The sequence below is a fragment of the Pieris napi genome, chromosome 6 (genome assembly GCF_905475465.1).
Source record: "Pieris napi chromosome 6, ilPieNapi1.2, whole genome shotgun sequence".
NCBI classification, from domain to species: Eukaryota; Metazoa; Arthropoda; class Insecta; order Lepidoptera; family Pieridae; genus Pieris; species Pieris napi.
In genome coordinates, this window is record NC_062239.1 from 10,700,129 (window position 1) to 10,718,408 (window position 18,280).

Consider the following 18,280-nt stretch of genomic DNA (forward strand, 5'->3'; position numbering starts at 1 on the left):
TTTTGCTTTTTTCTTTGTTATTTTTTTTAATTTATAATACTACAAATTAATGTAATTATTTTATTTTATCTCACACACTGTTTTATTGTGTTTTTTATATTATTTTTATTACTATTTAATGTATAATATTCTCCGGTCTCGATATTTGTAAATATGTGAGGCACATGTATACAAACTTTTTTAGTACAGTAGTTTTATTATAAGAGTACATTATCTTCACATATAATTATTTAACTAATGTAAACAAAATATTGTAAACCTATTTTAAAAGAGTAAGTGTGGAGTTTCTTGCCCATTCTTCTCCACACGAAACTACCTTTTGGAAGGGGCAACTAGAATCTTCTTTATATTTTATTTGACGTTCAAAGGTGCCATTTTAGGTGGTCTAATTGAAATAAATGATTTGACTTTGAATATACAAAGCCAAAAAGATTACATAGATAAACAATATATATTAAACAGAAAACATAAGTAAGTACATTAATAGACAAAATAAAAAATATGAAATTTAACATTAAACAAACGACAATTACTACTTAATATTTCAAAGAAAAAACTAAATTGTTACTGATAAACAAAGTCAAAGTCTTTCCGCCTCTTCAAATATTTCTTCACATCCTCTGCGGTGAGGTGGAAAATATCAATATCCTCATAATTTGTGTCAAAACCCGAAACATTAGCGAATTATTATTATAGTAATAGGGATAGTAAGTACAAGTTGAATGCAAGAAATTTACCTATTATTACGAAAAAACAGCACAAAATACACGATTACAAAAAAAATTACTACAAATTAACTTTTATTATTTATATGCTTAAAACAGTCGTTTAAAAATAAAATTGAAATACCTAAATTGAAGCGGAAAGAGCGTCGAGTTAAAAATTGCAAGTCAAAACTTCATTAAGTAGTTTTATACCGAACTAAATCATGTTTTCATTTGAAAATGCAGATTTTCGCAAATAATTATGAAAACAATGAACGAACCGGGGAAAATGAAAACGGAACTTGAAATGCACAAATGAATATTACACTTTTGTTTTCCATTTTAAAGTCGGTCAAGTTTTGCCATGGAAAAATCTCATACCTGTTCATTTTTAGACTGAAAAGTTTCAAACTACACTTATAGATCTATACTAATATTATAAAGAGGAAAGGTTTGATTTTTGTTTGTTTGAAATGAATAGGCTCCGAAACTACTGGACCGATTTCAAAAATTCTTTCACCGTTGGCAAGCTAAACTATTCCCGAGTGACATAGGCTATGTTTCATTAAAAAAATATTAATGATAGAACAAAATGATGTATTAAATTTTTTCAGGACACATCACTATCTATAAAAAATGTCACGACAGCATGTCTCTATCTTTTATAGTTACGTCACAATAAGCGTCCTTTTATTAATTTTTTTTTATTAAAATACCAACCCTAGAAAAGGCTCTTTATTCGTACCTAGGTATTGATCCTTATCAAAATAATTACCAACGTTTCACATAAGCTACAATTTAATGGCATTACCACCAAAAACGCATGGTGGATTGGTGTTCTCCTGCCGTTTTTCTTGAATAGTTTACAACTATGTAATATAACAAAAATCTTAGCCACAGCAACGCTTGGCCGAGTCTACTAGTCTCATATAAACAAAGAAAAAAGATGGGGAGGTTAAAAAAAATGTGAATACTGTATATTTGATTGTTATTATTACTAATATAATTAACCATATACAGTAGAACCTCTATAAGTCGAACATCAAGGGAGACGCCAAAAAATTCGAGTTATAGAGTTTTCAACTTATGGAGGATTTCGACTCAGGCGGATTTTGATTCGACATAAAGAGTTTGAGGTTTATTCTTATAAATTTTGAGAGCAAGCAAACACGTGTTTCCATGAGTCATAAATTTATTATTGTATACTCCTAAAATGTTTTCTAAGAAACAATAGTGTACTCACATTGTCGGCAAGTTCTTAAAGTCGGTAACTTATTTTTGTTCGAACAAAAGAGATAATAAATTCAAAATGATCAAGTTGTAAAGGTTGTAAAATAAAACGTTCCTATGTTCGAGATACAGAGGTCAAATTTAATTTTTCGAGTTATAGAGTGAAAATATGTACCAAAATGGCTTGGAGGGACTCGGTGATTATTTCGATTAACAGAGGGTCAAGATTTCAAGTAATGGAGGTTTTGGTGTTTTAAGTGAAGGGAACAAAACATTTTTTCGAGATTTGGAGGTTTTTGACTTATCGAGGTTCGACTTAACGAGGATCTACTGTATTGACACTAAAAATTTAATATTTTTTTACAAAACAATGTCGAGATGGAGAAGTATGTACTGTTTTCGCGAACATTCGTTCATTGGCTGATACTCGGATTCGTTATTGGTTCTAATGAATTCTCAGACAGGACAACGATGGCGTTTTTTACGGCCCTTATTTAGCCTTGAGCCTTCGAGCAGTATTGGCCTAGTGGCTTCAGCGTGCGACTCTCATACCTGAGGTCGTATTCGATCCTCGGCTGTGCACCAATGGACTTTCTTTCTATGTGCGCATTTAACATTTGCTCGAACGGTGAAGGAAAACATCGTGAGGAAACCGGCATGTCTTAGACCCACAAAGTCGACGGCGTGTGTCAGGCACTGAAGGCTGATCACCTACTTGCCTATTAGATTAAATGATCATGAAACAGATACAGAAATCTGAGGCCACGACCTACAGAGGTTGTAGCGCCACTGATTTTTTTTATTTAGCCTTAGGCATTAGCCCCACTTGAGTCAAATTCGGTACTTTATCTTAAGAACAAAAATATAGGTTAATAATAGGTAATATAGGTTTGTCTATATAATAAAATTTGGCATTTTCTGTACAAAATGTCAATTTTAAACAACCACAAATCTTTTTTTTTCTATTTTATCCAGAATTCGCATTGATTCAATGCGATTCACCGCAAATCAGGACCAGCTACAAACTTCTAGGTCTGAATAAGTTTCGTGATGAATTGGTGCTTTAAATAGGCAAGTTATCACCCTTTTTTCCTGACACGTCGCGACTTTTTAATTCGAAGACAGGTTTAGTAGAGATATAACCTCAATATAGAACGTATTTGACGACTCATTGGTCTAGTGGTTAGTACCCCTGACTGCGAAACCATGGGCCCCGGGTTCGATCCCGGCTGAGACGAACATCGATGTGATGAGCATTTGGTGTTGTGCTTAGGTCTTGGCTGTTTAAATATGTATTTATATGTCTATCTATCTATAATATGTATGTATATCCGTTGCTTAGTTAGTACCCATAACACAAGCTTCACCAGCTTAGCATGGGACTAGGTCAATTGGTGTGAAATGTCTTTAAAAAAAATTGACATTACGCTGAACGCAAAAAAATTGTATCTTATAAATATATTTGATGGTTTTGATTTCTAAATTATTATTTAAAATAAATATACCGATGTATAAGTTTACATATATGTAACTACAATTTAAGAATACTGTTTCTAAATTATCTACAATGCTCTAACAACTTCCATTAAACATCACCTATTGCTCGTAATGGTGTAATCAGTAGTCCCTTTGTTGCGACGAAAATAAATGTTTGTTCGGACCGGTTCTGATTAATCGCCCTGATTCCTTTAACTGCTTGCGAAAAGGGGGAATCGAACTGTGTTTTATTATAGAACAGGTGCTGTATTTTATACAGTCTTTATGTTGCTATCATAACAACAGCGCTAAATTAACTATGATTATAGCAACACGCACTTTATGATGTATCTGGCAGTTGAACAAAAGGTCAGGGTTGTAATTTAGAGACAAAGTAACCTTTCTATCCGACAAATATATTGTTATTTTAAAGTACTTCTTACTCATAATATAGAAGTCAGTCAAAAAAAATAAATTTACATTAAATGCTTCTAATTTTAGATTTATTGCCAGTTCTCAAATCAAGGGCGTAGAACGGAAGAGAAGACCTGGCAATAAACTCTCCACCACTCTTTTTAATCGTCAATTTTTTTGTGTTACACAATGTTTGTAAGGAGCTGCAACCACTAGTCCATGCTCCACATGGTATCTTAAGTAGTAGTAGTAAATTAAAAACAACACAAATTTGTCCTCTGTCAGGCAGGAGGCATGGTGAAATAGGAGTACGCACTTTCATTCTCGTGGGAACAACACACAAATACATAGTCGAAATAACTAACATCACCGCATACACGAATTCAAGTCCGACCAGTCACCACAAGTAGCACCCGTTCACGAGTATGACGCATGACCATCGGCCCCCTCGCCATAATTTAGGGAGACAGAGACAACTTGATGGATTCCTCCACTTAATACTAACTACTAACTATAGAAAAAATACATTTATGATTCGAAGTGCACAGACCTACAACCAATATTCAACCCAGTTTGACATCGATCTTTTCTGTTCTTCCACTGACTCTGTGAGACGCACACTCACATCCAGCTATTTCCATTAGTATTTCCATTAGAATTTTCATTAGAATAGTCATACTTAATTTTTTAATTTACTAAAGCTCTTTAATTGTTTCACTATGTAACTTCTTTATAAATTCATAAATGTTAACTTTATTCCTCCTATCCCCTTAAGGTATATATAGATTATCTATAGGTGGAGATTTGTAATTAGTACTGACTTTATTTTATTGTAATCATAATTTACCTTCTGTTAAAATACTGTAAATCTTCCGAAAATGCAATAAATAAATAAAATAAATTCCTAATATTAGATAGTATTTCATTTTTTTAAATATATTATAAAGAGTTTGTGAGGTTGTAGGGGATAATCTCTGGATCTACTGAACCGGTTTGGAAATTATTTAATTATTCAGCCACGTTATTTGAAAATAAAATATAAGTATTAAAGCGAAAATAGGAAATACGTTTTTAAAGTGGTCGGAGAAAAAACGAACGAAAAAGTTTTTTACAAACGCTGACTTAACCGTACTAGAGACAAGATAAAGTTGATAATGCTTACAAAATAGCGATAGTATATGTTTAATTTTTATATCATAACAATTTTGCCGCGTCTGTCTTTTCAAATGTCTATATATTTGCGATAAACTGAATAACTATTGCACGAAATATTGCGGTTTACGCCAATATCAATAATGATTCATGAGTATGGTTGCCCGCACTAAGCCGGTGCGGATGCGCTAGTATACATATAAACTATCAAATTTATTACTTTAGAATATTTTTAAAGTGTTTTTGGACACGTGTTTATAAGCCTACATAGTAAAAAATAAAAAGGGTGCGTGTTCTTATGTACGCGCGTAAGAAGTTATACTTCTTTGGCATTATTAAAAATAGTTTTTGATTGCATGCAAATAATTAATTACAATTAAATAATCAAAGACTGGAAAAGGAGTCATAGTCGATAAAGTTCAGTTTACATTTCAAAAATTAAATAAATAAATATTTATTATTATTCTCTTACATTAAGTGTAACATAAATTCTATTATTATGCGAATGTTGTTCTTAAATTATGTCCAATGCCGTAGCATCTTCCGTGGGCAACTTCACACTGATAATTTTGTGTCACGGTGCGCGCGCATCGTAAAATTTCACTCTCATAAATTTTTCATAACGCGCCTAAAGAAGTATAACTTCAAAAATATCAGTGGCGCTACAACGTCCTCAGATTTCTGAATCTGTTTCATGATCATTTTTAAACCTAATAGGTGATCAGCCTCCAAAACGGTCGTCAAAGTAACATTACAAAAACAACGCTTGCAAAAATCAATTCAGGACCTAAAGAGGTTGTAGCGCCACTGGTTTATTTATTTTAAGTACCTATATTCCACATTTAAGTGAAAACAAAACTAAATAGCATTAAAAATAGTAATGCAAGAAGAATAGAAAAGTTTTGATAGCAGTGTAAAACACGGGCACTATAAAAACATTACAGAGTTAATATTGCAGCTGAAACTTTATGAAGTTGCCAGCAAACTGTAATGAAACTAGAAAAACCTTAATGTGGCCACAGTAGACGGAACTTATAGAGTAGAATGATCTAAAAATGCCACGCTATTATACAAAATATATTAATTTATGGTTATGGTTCTGAAACCTGGAGCGTTAAATGCACACATAGAAAGAAAGCAATCTATTGGTACAGCACAGCCATGAGATGCATTAACGCCTTTAGTACACCTACGATTTCGTATGCGGCTGCGAGTTTTTGCGAAATAATTGCGGTAGCGAAATATCTGCGGAACGTTAGTACACTGCAGTTTTTTCGCAAGGAAATGTCATTGTAGCTTTCGTGGGCTGTAGGTGCAGACGTCGTTTCAGAATGTCATCTGAGTCGTCCCAGTCGTCGCTTTCAGATTCTGAAGAGGAAGAATTGTTGTTGCTGGCGTCGGTATTAAAAAGAAAGCGTAGAATCTGGGTGTATGAAATAAATCAGAAACGAAGAAAACTCGGAGAAAATAAGCTATGCTTAGAACTTCAATCACATGAAGATCGTAGCCCAACTAAATACAATTCGGGAAAATTTCGAATCAAATTCAATAGTAATTCAATATTTTCGGCTTCCATTGTGCGAAATTTTGTCCTCACCGACAGAACGCATGGTGACGCCTTGCGATGCGAAACTCCACTAGCGAAACGGCTGCGTCTGTGTAACAGCCATTTCGCAGTTACTTGCGAAACAATACCGACAAGGACGCAACTATTTCATCTAGCTATATATTAGAGCGAGACAAAACACACGCGAAACGTTGCCATACAACTTACAGTTTTTTCGTCGTTTCGCTGCCGCATGCGATTGCGTAGGTGTACTAAAGGCGTAAGCGAGAGCACCAGCTCTGGGGTCACCGGTAATATCTACCCGTCGCCAAATGTTTCATTAGTGTCTTGAACTTGAACCTCACGGCCCAAGAGTCTCTATTCTAAAGGGAACAAAATCAAAGTTAGAGAAAATACTCTTAATTTTAGCGGTTTATTCCTTTTTATTTTTATTTCCGTTTATTTTTTGTCATTTTTAGGTAGGAATAAGAAATACAAGATTATAAAAACTAAGTTAGTTTTAACTAGAATCATATGTCACTTTTTCTTTATAATATTAACAGAATTTGACAGAAAGAGACGTAATAGTATTTTAGTAACTCCGATAGTACTTATTTGGGTGTAACTTTTATATAAAGCTAGCTGACTATGAAAACTTCATACCACCTAATATGACAGTTATCGATTAACATTTTGTATAGGATTTTTTTCGTAACATTCCAATGTTTTTTATTGTTATTCTGTAACTGTTCTGGATGGTTTTTGTATTTGTCTTTGGCACGGAGATAAATATAACAAAACAAAACCACGAAAATAGGTTCATCTGTAATAAGTTGTCCAACAAACCCGACTTCGTATACATAACAGTACCATAGAGAATAAACAAAATTATCAATGCAGTTTATTTCTTATGCCTCGGTAATAGTATCGCCTTAGGAAAGTTATGAGCATGACTTCCGCTAGCGGCTTTTTCAATCGTGGTGATTGATGACGTAATCCGAATCTCTCATTTCTAGGAATTGGATTATCTCCCTTGTAGTGTAGACTCAGTTTCCGCACTTACACACCCAATTTGTCTGTGTGCGTTTCCTTATCAACAATATTTTATCGAAATAAGGGAATTGATATTTGTGTGGACGTTCGCGTTACAAAAAATGAATGAAATTAGTAAATAATGTCAGTTTTTTAACCAAAAATCAGGAAGTATTTTCGAACAAGCGAGAGCGCGAGACAAGCGATAGAGAGGCACGATTGGCCGAGGCGCTTGGTTGTGACGCATTTATCTTAAAATCTGTAAAATTTGAGTATTAATTATAAAATACGACGGATACTATAAAATGTGGAAATTATTTGGTATCAAACTTGCTTACTTGGATTTTCCTACTGAATATTCACACACTGTGCGGTTACGTCCTAAAGTTAGGTACAATATGAAATTTAAATATTCTCTAGAGAAAACTTTGTGCTGCATTAAGGATTCTATGTAAACGAGACTTATTAAATGCTATGACATTTAAAGTTTCTGTAATTACCGTTAGAAGCTTTCATTATTACGATATTTGGTCCTAGTAATACAATTGCCTTTTAATTGGGATAATAATTCCAACACACAAATATACAGTATAATAATAATTATAAATTAATAAATAGAAAATTAAAACAAATTTAAAGAGTGTGGCCCCTGTGGCAGTGTACCTTTAACGCTTGCAGAATTTCCTCGCTGTATTGCGATACTTATTCGTTGAGCGAGGAAAGCACCAGCTGGGGTCACCGGTACCACCAGGCGCCTACTTAATTGCCTAGTAACTATTTTATATTTAGCATTCGACCGCAGTTTCACCCGCCTTTGTTTTATAGCACATAGAACAAGCGAGCAGGGGGCTCATCTGATGTTAAGTGATACACTCACACTGCCAGAAGGCTCGCAAGAGCGATGCCGGCTTTTAGGAATAAATACTCTTTTATCTTGAAGAAGCCTAAGTCGAATTGGTTCGAAAATTATATTTCAGTAGGTAGCTGGTACGTGGGAAAAAGCGCTCTAACAGGCGCACGCCTGTAGTTTGGGTAGATTTTCTTAGACATCTTCAACAATAATCTCCATATTTCAGTAAATTTACATAAAATTATAATAAAGTATTCACCTAAACCTTCCGGAATCACAATGAATGTCTGTGTGAGTGAATAACATATATCGGACAGCGGTTTTTTTATTTAATATTGCATATAGTCAAAAGTATCGTCCGTAAACCGACTTTAATGACAACCAAATTTTTTTTTACAATCTATTTTACTCGATAACGCTTTATAAAATCATGACTTCTACAGACTACTCTCAATAACAATATAATTTTCGTAATAACGGAATTTTCTAACAGTAATTACAAAAAAATTAAATCCAATATTTAATTTGAATATAATTTTATAAGATAAATGGCGATGCCAGCAAAAATTACGATTCCATAAAAAGAACAATTACTCAAGATTAATCAAAGAGAATTCTCAATACGATTCGGATTTATGGGAAAAGTCAGAGCGACTTTTATCACAGTTTTTCAACTGTTACCTTTTTTGAATAAAAAATGGAGAAGTAGTGACAACATACACGATTGTCTGTATTGGTTCGCGTTTGAGCTACGACGAAATATGAATCGTTTGCATATGAGTAAAACATTTGTATGAAAATACTCTAACTAAAAAGGATTCAACTTCTACTTCATTTTGTACTGAGCCTGATCGTGAGAGAAACTTAAGGCACAACTTTGATACTCATGATGGCATGTCTTCAAAGTCCGAAGTATCATTAGGTGCACTGATCCGTGTCAGGTGTATCGGGGGTGTACTTGAATCATACAACTCCATACATTGTGACAGGACCCTGCTACCCGGAAATGCGGGTGAGATATTCTCCATAGGTAGCCGGAGACAGGCGAATCTTCTTCTCCCCCCCCCCCCTTCCATCTGTCAAAAGGGTTCTTATTCTGCGCTCTCCCTCTGCAGACTCCTTTCAAAATAACACTTGTCAAAGAGAAATCGCCACCTAACACCGAAGTGAGGCCACTCTGATAGTATTTTAGAATTAAGTCTGATCAAGTCAGAACTCAAAAACTACCGAACTGTTTCGAATATATACATATATCTGTATATAATAGAACCATAATAAAATAATGGTTGTCTTGACGGGATAATAATAAGCATAAAAAAGTGCGTGGCTACAAAGTACACATGTCAGAAGTGAAACTTCTTTGGCAAACTAATTTTAAAGTCTCGTTCATATTTAACCAAATCTAAAACTTTAGATTTCCGAGACTTAGAGGGAGGGAAAGGAAGATATGTTAGGAATTTAATGGTCATTAAAATATTAAAAGTGTCGAAAATTAATACAAATTATTAAATTTATTTCTTCAATAGTAAAAACACGTGGCATTTTAATTTACAATTCGTCATTTGAGATTTCAATAAATTACTAATATTTCATAAATTCTCTTAACTTTATTGTAATTTTGAAAGTAGAATTTCTAGAAGGTATTTCACCCTTCTCACTCTCTCTCAATCGGTCTCTCCTTTTTCTTCGACAAAAACGCTGCACATCTTCGTGACGCTAATATTATTATTATTGCGTTTCATCCGTGAAAAATTTACCCTCATGCGCCTAAAGAAGTTTCACTTCTAAAAGGGTGCAATAAAAACTTTCGAATCTTTATGTGTGTAGTTCAACCATTATTGAATTAACCATTCAAAAACTCCACCGAATTTCGTAGTAAACTATGGCTATCGAAATCCTATGAACGTGAAACGCGTTTGCTATATCAAGTCCCTTTTCACCCTTTCAGGTGCTCTAAGTAATGCCAATATATTTAGCTGTATACACCCATAAATTGCGCATACACTTAACGTGACGTACGACCCGGATAACCGGGTGAGAATGTGCCGGGCATCCATCACAGCGCACCGGTTAGCCGGATTAGATTTATACCTCGTTTGGTTGGCAACGCTCCAAGAACCAATGTTGCCAGACTAAAGATCAAAATGCTGGTATCATGATGAGTTTTACTGGAATTAGAAAAAAAATAAAACACGGAGTTGAAGTTTGCTGATACCAACCATTTTTACAAATGTAAAATGGGTTTTCTAAAATTATATTCTGTATAAGAAATAAACGTTGTAGTAATTTAAAGAACAATGATTATTCCATATCTAACAAAATAAAATCTTTTCTTGAGCATTTTATCTAACTTTTCAAGAAAACACTGGCAACACCGAGTGCAACAGACCGGGTATCTTGCTATAACTCGGTCAGTGCGCCCGGATAAAATTTTTAAAGCGAATTACCGTTAAGTTTTAAATTTGGTACGGATTTAACGTAATTCAAGAAGAGATTTCACGCTCCGATAGAAGATTGCTTTTTTATGGATCACTACCTCGAGTGGAGTTGGGATTTTGATATCTGAATATTTATTTAAATTTGCTGAATTGACATAGATTTATATTTAATTTTAAATCACAATTGTATGATAATAATTATTCAGCAATGGTGTATGTAACGTTTGAACTAAATAATAACAAAATTGTCTATGGTATTACATAGAACCTACTTGGTACATTTAATGTAATGTAAAAATACAACAACAACAACATTGAAATAGTATTTGATTCAATACTTGAAGATATTCTTTAAAATTTTTGCTCATTATATTTTCCTACCAAGAAATGAATATAATATGACTATACTCATTCCTCGCCTACGAATAAATTGTAAAAAGTTTTATTCTCTTTAAATAAATCCAATCATAGATACAAATAAATTTCGCATTGAAGCCGCTTTAAAGACGTATTGTTAAATAAAATTACATTCTAAAATATTTTATTTACGGCCATATCGAATAGTCGAAATATATTTCTTTATACACTATCATTTGGATTATGGTCTCAAGAGACTTAGCTGAACATTTGTGTATTATATAAAACAAGACCATAATAAAATTCTTTGTTTTTTACCCTAAAAAAGGTTTTACGCAGTCCCACCCTTCGGCATTTCAGTCATAGACAATTTAATTCCCTGACCCACATAATACAAAAGCCTCTACACACACTCAAACTGAATACCTATTCACACTACGTTTTTCACTGTTTTTCATCTGAAAATTCCGAGCTCAATGTCGAAAATTGTATTTATAGCAATAAATATTTTCATACGACGAATATTTTACGTTCCGTAAATAGGTCATTGGAATATACGTTAATTAAAATTTATTCGGTTTAATTAAGTTTCGCGGTATTTTTTGTTACGACACCTTCCTTAAATGTACTTTAAATTATTGAACACTTAAAACTATACCTACTCTCCTACGGTCAAGAAAAAAAGTTCTTAAAATTTTTTTTTTTTATATAATAGGGGGGCAAACGAGCTTGCGGGACGACCAAAAAGGGCAGTCTACGCAGCCCATAGACACCCATTTTTAGTGGGTGCGTGGCCGGCCTTTGTGGGAGATAATGTTAATTATCCTCCAAACCCAACCCTTACAAAAACTTCGTCGTTTTAAAATAGGGTGTGGTCGTCCTAAAACATATTTAGTATCGTAAAATTTTTTTTTTTCATGTGGTGCAAAATATTGACGGAATGCTACCCTAGAGACGGAAAACGAATAAGAGGCCGACAACGCAATAGATGGGAGGACGAACTATTAACAGCATGCTACAACTGGAGAAGAGTTGAAAGGAAGAACAGTGGATGCACTCCGAACTCCGAGATATACTGTAATGATAATATATTAAAGATCACAAAGTTTCGGAATATAAAAGCTATTATTATTATCAGATTTTGATTAGGTGCAGATCTGTTAATCATGGAACTTCATCGTGACGTTTTAACCACTATTTAGTGTTTGTTGAAGAAGAAGAATCAACACCATGTATACCCGTAGATAGCAATGGTAACAATACTTAGACTTGTCGTAATTAAATGGAAATTTATAATACATATAACGAAAATTGATTTACTTCAAGCTTTACAGATAGGTACTGCATATAACCTTGATACATGTGATACAGAAAAATGTTTTGAAACACTCAATTTATGTCGTTATTAAAACGTAAAATGCACATGCAACAAAAAGAATCGTTCCTCACATACTGGATATGCATACGTATATGAGGTGAGTGTGACGATTTCGTCTTTATTTCATAATACTTAAAAGGGTTACCAAATTCTACATATTGTAATGTATTGTTATAATGAATAAAAACTCTTTTATTTATTTAATACTCATCTACTATTGACGTCGTCATTAACAAATGGTTTCACGATTAAACCACGATATCTGAGTTATTGACATACTTTTACCTGATGTTTAAACGTAATATTTGTTAAAAGGTCTCAAAAATACAAATAAATTATTTAGTTTTATGATAACTAAAGTCAAAAGCGGCTCAATCAAACATTTGTATGAAACGTCTTAAAGATTGCCCAAACATGAGATTTTTCGCTGACATCTATTACTTTGTTACGTGGTAGAAGTACAAATTCCAGTTCATGAAAAAGCAAAATCTGTGAATCGAGCGTGAATGTTTCCCCTACTACGAGCACTGCCAAACTATCTACTTTCTTTATTATGTGAATTTCTTGGCATACCCGGGTAAAATCGGGTCATTTCGCTAAAACAATTCGTGGTATCGCCAGCTACGTCCCAAATTCAATTATATTAAACATCTACCTTATTGCAGTGTTGGCGTTGTTCCAACATTCATGATAGACTGCATTGTCCGGTTATCCGGGTATTTGGTTATATCCGAGTGTATTTAACCGGGTTTATTTGTTCGTTTAATCGATAGTACTCAGGTGTATAATAATTGAATGGCACTGATTAAAACGTGGCATCTGCTTTTTAGGAGTTACTGAGTCGTTTATTATATTACGATTACGATTTTTGATTATAACATAACGCCAAAAAGACGAACTGCTTACGACCACCCATTCTTCTGCAATAAAATCTCCACAATGATTGACGGACATTGTCAAACTTTCACAATACATACATATCAAAAGTATTAATTATAAAAGCAGGACTCTGGACTTCTGTCCCACAGAATTCTTGCTATAGATTATGTCGTAATTGGGTTATGCTAATAATGTACATAAATTCTCACCTATAAAAGATATAGTATTTTTATGATGTTATTTTATTTTTGAAGTGAAACTTTTTAGGCGATGAGGGTAAAATTTTTGCGGAACCTCACGAAGATGTGCAGCGTTTTTGTCGAAGAAAAGGAAGAGACCGATTGAGAGAGTGTGAGAAGGGCGAATTACCTTATAGAAATTCTATTTTTAAAATTAAAATTTCGTAAAGAGAATTTATGAAATTATTAGTATTTTATATTTTATGCAAAATAATTTATTGAAATCTAAAATAACTAATAGTAAATTAAAATGCCACGTGTTTTTATTATCGAAGAAATAAATTTAAAAAAAAATGTAATTTATATAAATTTTCGACACTTAATATTCTAATGACAATTAAATTCCTAACATATCTTCCTTTTTCCCTTCCTCTAAAGGTCGATTTACATCAAACGAACATAGAGCTAGAGCTAGAACAAGAGCATTCTTTCGTAATCTTTTAGTGTAAACGAAAGCTAGAGGTATCGATTTACATCAAACGAACATAGAGCTAGAGCTAGAACAAGAGCATTCTTTCGTCATCTTTTAGTGTAAACAAAAGCTAGATCGAATGTTCTTTGCTCATTCGTGTCAATTCTGTGGTTAGTATTGGTAGTGCTTCGTTATGTCTGACTCTGACAGCGATATCATTATTGCAAGTGCTGCAATAATGATATCGCTGTCAGAGATTTATATTCCATTTATTATTTTGACGCGAAAACTCAAAAATAAAAGAACGAAGAGACGTTGGTGGGTTACAAATTTAATGCATCGAAGGACACTGGATAATGTAGGTGAAACAATGACGGATATGCGAAAACAAGAAGAAAGTGGACAATTCCAAAACTTTTGTAGAATGGCGCTGGAGGATTTTGATCATTTACTATCTCTGACCATCGAAAAAATTCGAAAATCAAGTACGAATTTTAGAGACTCGATTCCTGCATATGACAAACTAGCAGTGACTTTGCGATTTTCTATCAAATAAACATTTTTCTTGAGACCAATCCATAATTTAATCGATAAGATACGTAAACAATCGCTAGAACACAAGAACGCTTTGAAAAGACCGCTCAGTGGCGCGAGCACGTCCGAACACGCTAGAACGCTCTAAGCAACTGTTCGCGCGCTCTTGCGCCGTTTACATCAAGCGAACGAGCATTCTTAGAATATTCTATAGAATCTTTGCGAACGCACTAAGAACAACGAAAGAATGCTCTGCGCCTGTTTACACTAGAAGAATATGATGTAGTGGGGATAGAATGAGAATTCGCTCGTTTGATGTAAATCGACCTAAAGTCTCGGAAATCAAAAAAATTGATTTGTATAAATATGAACAAGACTTAAAAATTAGTTTGCCAAAGAAGTTTCACTTCTGACATGTGTGCTTTGTACGCACGCACTTTCTTATTTTTATAATCTATATGAGAACCACGGAAGAGAATCCTGTTCACCTACAACAAAGGGATATCCCTATTGTGGGAACTAGCGACCATGTAATTTTGTTTTATTTTTCTATAAAGCATTATTATTTTACCCAAAATATACATTTCTTTATTTTGGGTAAAATAATAATAAGATATTTGTATGTAAATAATTTTCATAAAAGTTAGCCCGCCCGACAAATTTTGATTGCTTCACGGCCAAGCCCTTACTCTAATTTCATATTCAAGTACTAAGTACTTGAAATATTAATACCAACCCCAATTTGTCTAGTATTATAAGAACCCTAGAGGCCTCTCACAGATAAATTTTTGATGTTTCAATTAAAACTGGGCAAAGTGGGTCGCTGTAAATCAAAGTTGTCATAGTAGGTAATGATCTCGTGAGACTTAAAGGTTAATTATACACTTAAGAGGTTCAAAACAATTTAAAATGTACGGGGGAAGTAGTAATCCTTTGGTGGTTTACGGTTTTGAATTTTACTGAATAAAATTGATAGCCCCAACCGATTATGAAAAAAATTTCACCGGAAATCAGTATCAAAAATAGAACCGTCGGACTAATGTCAGACCGGAAGCTTTAGAGCTTGTTCTTTAAATTTTAAAACTCGTTCTGTCAACGAACCTAACGAACACAACGAAAAAGAAATGAGTTTAGTCCGTCGAGCATAAGTTCTCTGTCGTACTTATAATTTTGTCTTATTTGATAATTATTTTGTCTTTTTAATTTTTTATGTTTATTATATATGAGTGTTTCTTTATCGGGTAGTTCAATGAATATTGTTGATTTGTAAGGCTGTTCAAAATAATCTGCATTAATTAATCAGTTATACTGACAGTACACCCCAAATTAGAGTAATTGAGCGTTTTATGCGTACGTATAAACCTCAAACCATAAAATCATCAGGCTGGCAACGCACTTGCGAGCCTTCTGGCCATGTGAGTGTCCGTAGGCGATGGCATTACTTAACAAGGTGAGCGTCCTGCCCGTTTGCCTCCTCATTTTTAAGTGACACGAGATTGAAAAACACAGTAATATAAAGCTACTTGAAGCTTGTGTCTTCTAAATGAATGTGGTGATCTGTTACCAAATTAAAACTAACAAAATATTCAGTCAGCTATGAGATAGCTTAACATATATGCATTAGTCGTGCGTAACAAGACTGCTATATTAATACAAACAACAGTTGTTTTCAAATGTGATATACCAAGATTTAGATTACATTTTTATGTAAAAAACCACAGCAACAGAAGTATACAAATAAAAAATTGCACTAGAGTTTAGCTGCCCCTTGAAGATGAAGATACGCTATTGCTTCATCATCACCAAATGGCCATGAGATGCTGGCTGACTGTACTGGGGCTAGATACTTATCAGAAAAATAGTACATAAATATTAAAAATATGAAATAACAGTAAAAGTAATAAGAATTAAATGGCGCTAAGATAGTGCAAAGGATAAAACACAAAATACACTAAATAACAATAAAACTACTCAAAATTATGAGACGATATAGCAGCTTAAATATAAATTAAATCCATTTTAATAAACAATATTATTAATTATATACATAGACGAGCCTAACTTTGTCATCCCAAATCATTAAAATTGTATAAGAATTGGAATTATACTTAAGAGATAAAACGAAATTGAATTGTCGTCTGAATGGAAGTGAGATTTAAAAGATAACAATTTTCATTCCTGTAAGAGAAAATTGTAAGAAAAGGTAACAACACATTTAGAAGCAAATTAGCTTTAAGTAACACAATTTAACATTCCAATTCTAAAATTGAAATTCGAAATGTCATTTATCACGCACGTACGTATAACATGGCTTAAACCGGATAACTCCTTGGTGTATACCCGGTTACCCGGCAACGTTCATCCGGTTCATCTGTCACCATTAATGTAATTTTCTATTCCGCGTGGAATTGTTGGTATTTGTGCAATTACATTTCGAAAATGATTATGGGAATATCTGTTAAGGTTATATTGTCTTTGAATACTTTGAAAGTGTTTGATTTACCGTTTTTGAAAGGTACGATACGATATTAAAACTACCCATACGATACAAAATGTAAAGAGGTTTTTACTCGTGTCTTTTTGATGTGAAACATCTATAGCCGCACGTAAAACCGATTTCTGGCGTGGCGACGCATTCCGTGGCGACGCGTCACTACGCTATATGATGGTGTATATATATACAGTCTATATGCAGTAGTGTGTACGGTGTGTGTAATTCGAAGTCACTGATTAAACGAATTAAGTAGTCACGATTTGAAATAAATTCGTAAATTTTTGTATTTAATAAATATAAATGTTTATTCATTAAATAGTTATCGTTTATAAATAGTTAAATAGTTATTTTATCATTATGACATATTTAGTTCCTATCACAATCTGTTCTTTTCTGCATATTACTTTTACAAAATAATGTCGACATCTGCCAGGCGTCCCGTGACGGCTCACATTTTTTTAGTTTTAAGTCAAAGATTATTTATTTTCAGAAACTACAGAGTAAATATTATGCTTAAGACACAATAAATAATAGTTTAAAAAACTAAAAAACACGCTTTTAAAGCACATCAAACTAAAAAGTGAAAAATAATTCCTAATTTTGGCTGAAAATGGTAATGAACAAAAAAAACTGGTATTATTGTGAAAAAGCGTGGGTTGCTCGATAGTCGAAAAATATGGCACAGAGCCTAAATTAGGAATTATTTTCACTTTTTAGTTTGATGTGCTTTAAAAGTGTGTTTTGTAGTTTTTTTTAACTATTATTTATTTTTAATTTTTTAGTTAAATTTTTTTTATTTTTTTTTCGGATTATTGCATTGCCATCGATCTTTGACAGGTGCGCAAAGTTTGAATTAAATCTGTCCGTTAAAAGTGGGTCAAAATCGAGTCCGAAGGAGTCGGTTACATACATACATACATACAGGTGAAGCTAATATAAAGCGTGTAAAAATACCTGATAAATCGTATAATACGGAGCGAAACAGAACAAATATTAACAAAATAAGAATTGAACTTAAGAAAGGTTTTTGTTATCCGTTCAGCGTTATGGGATTTTTCATTAACGGTCCAGCTTTATAGGTACATAAACTGGACCTTTCTGCGAAAAATATTCAAGAAAATAAAATCAAGAACTTTTTTGTAGCA

The 18,280-nt window shown here is 33.3% G+C and overlaps 1 protein-coding gene across 6 annotated transcripts in view; it reads right to left on the bottom strand.

Moving 5' to 3' along the window:
* LOC125050524 overlaps positions 1–18,280 on the bottom strand; it is a 75,437-nt gene that overhangs the window by 51,732 nt on the left and 5,425 nt on the right. The gene's annotated exons all lie outside the window — the stretch shown is intronic.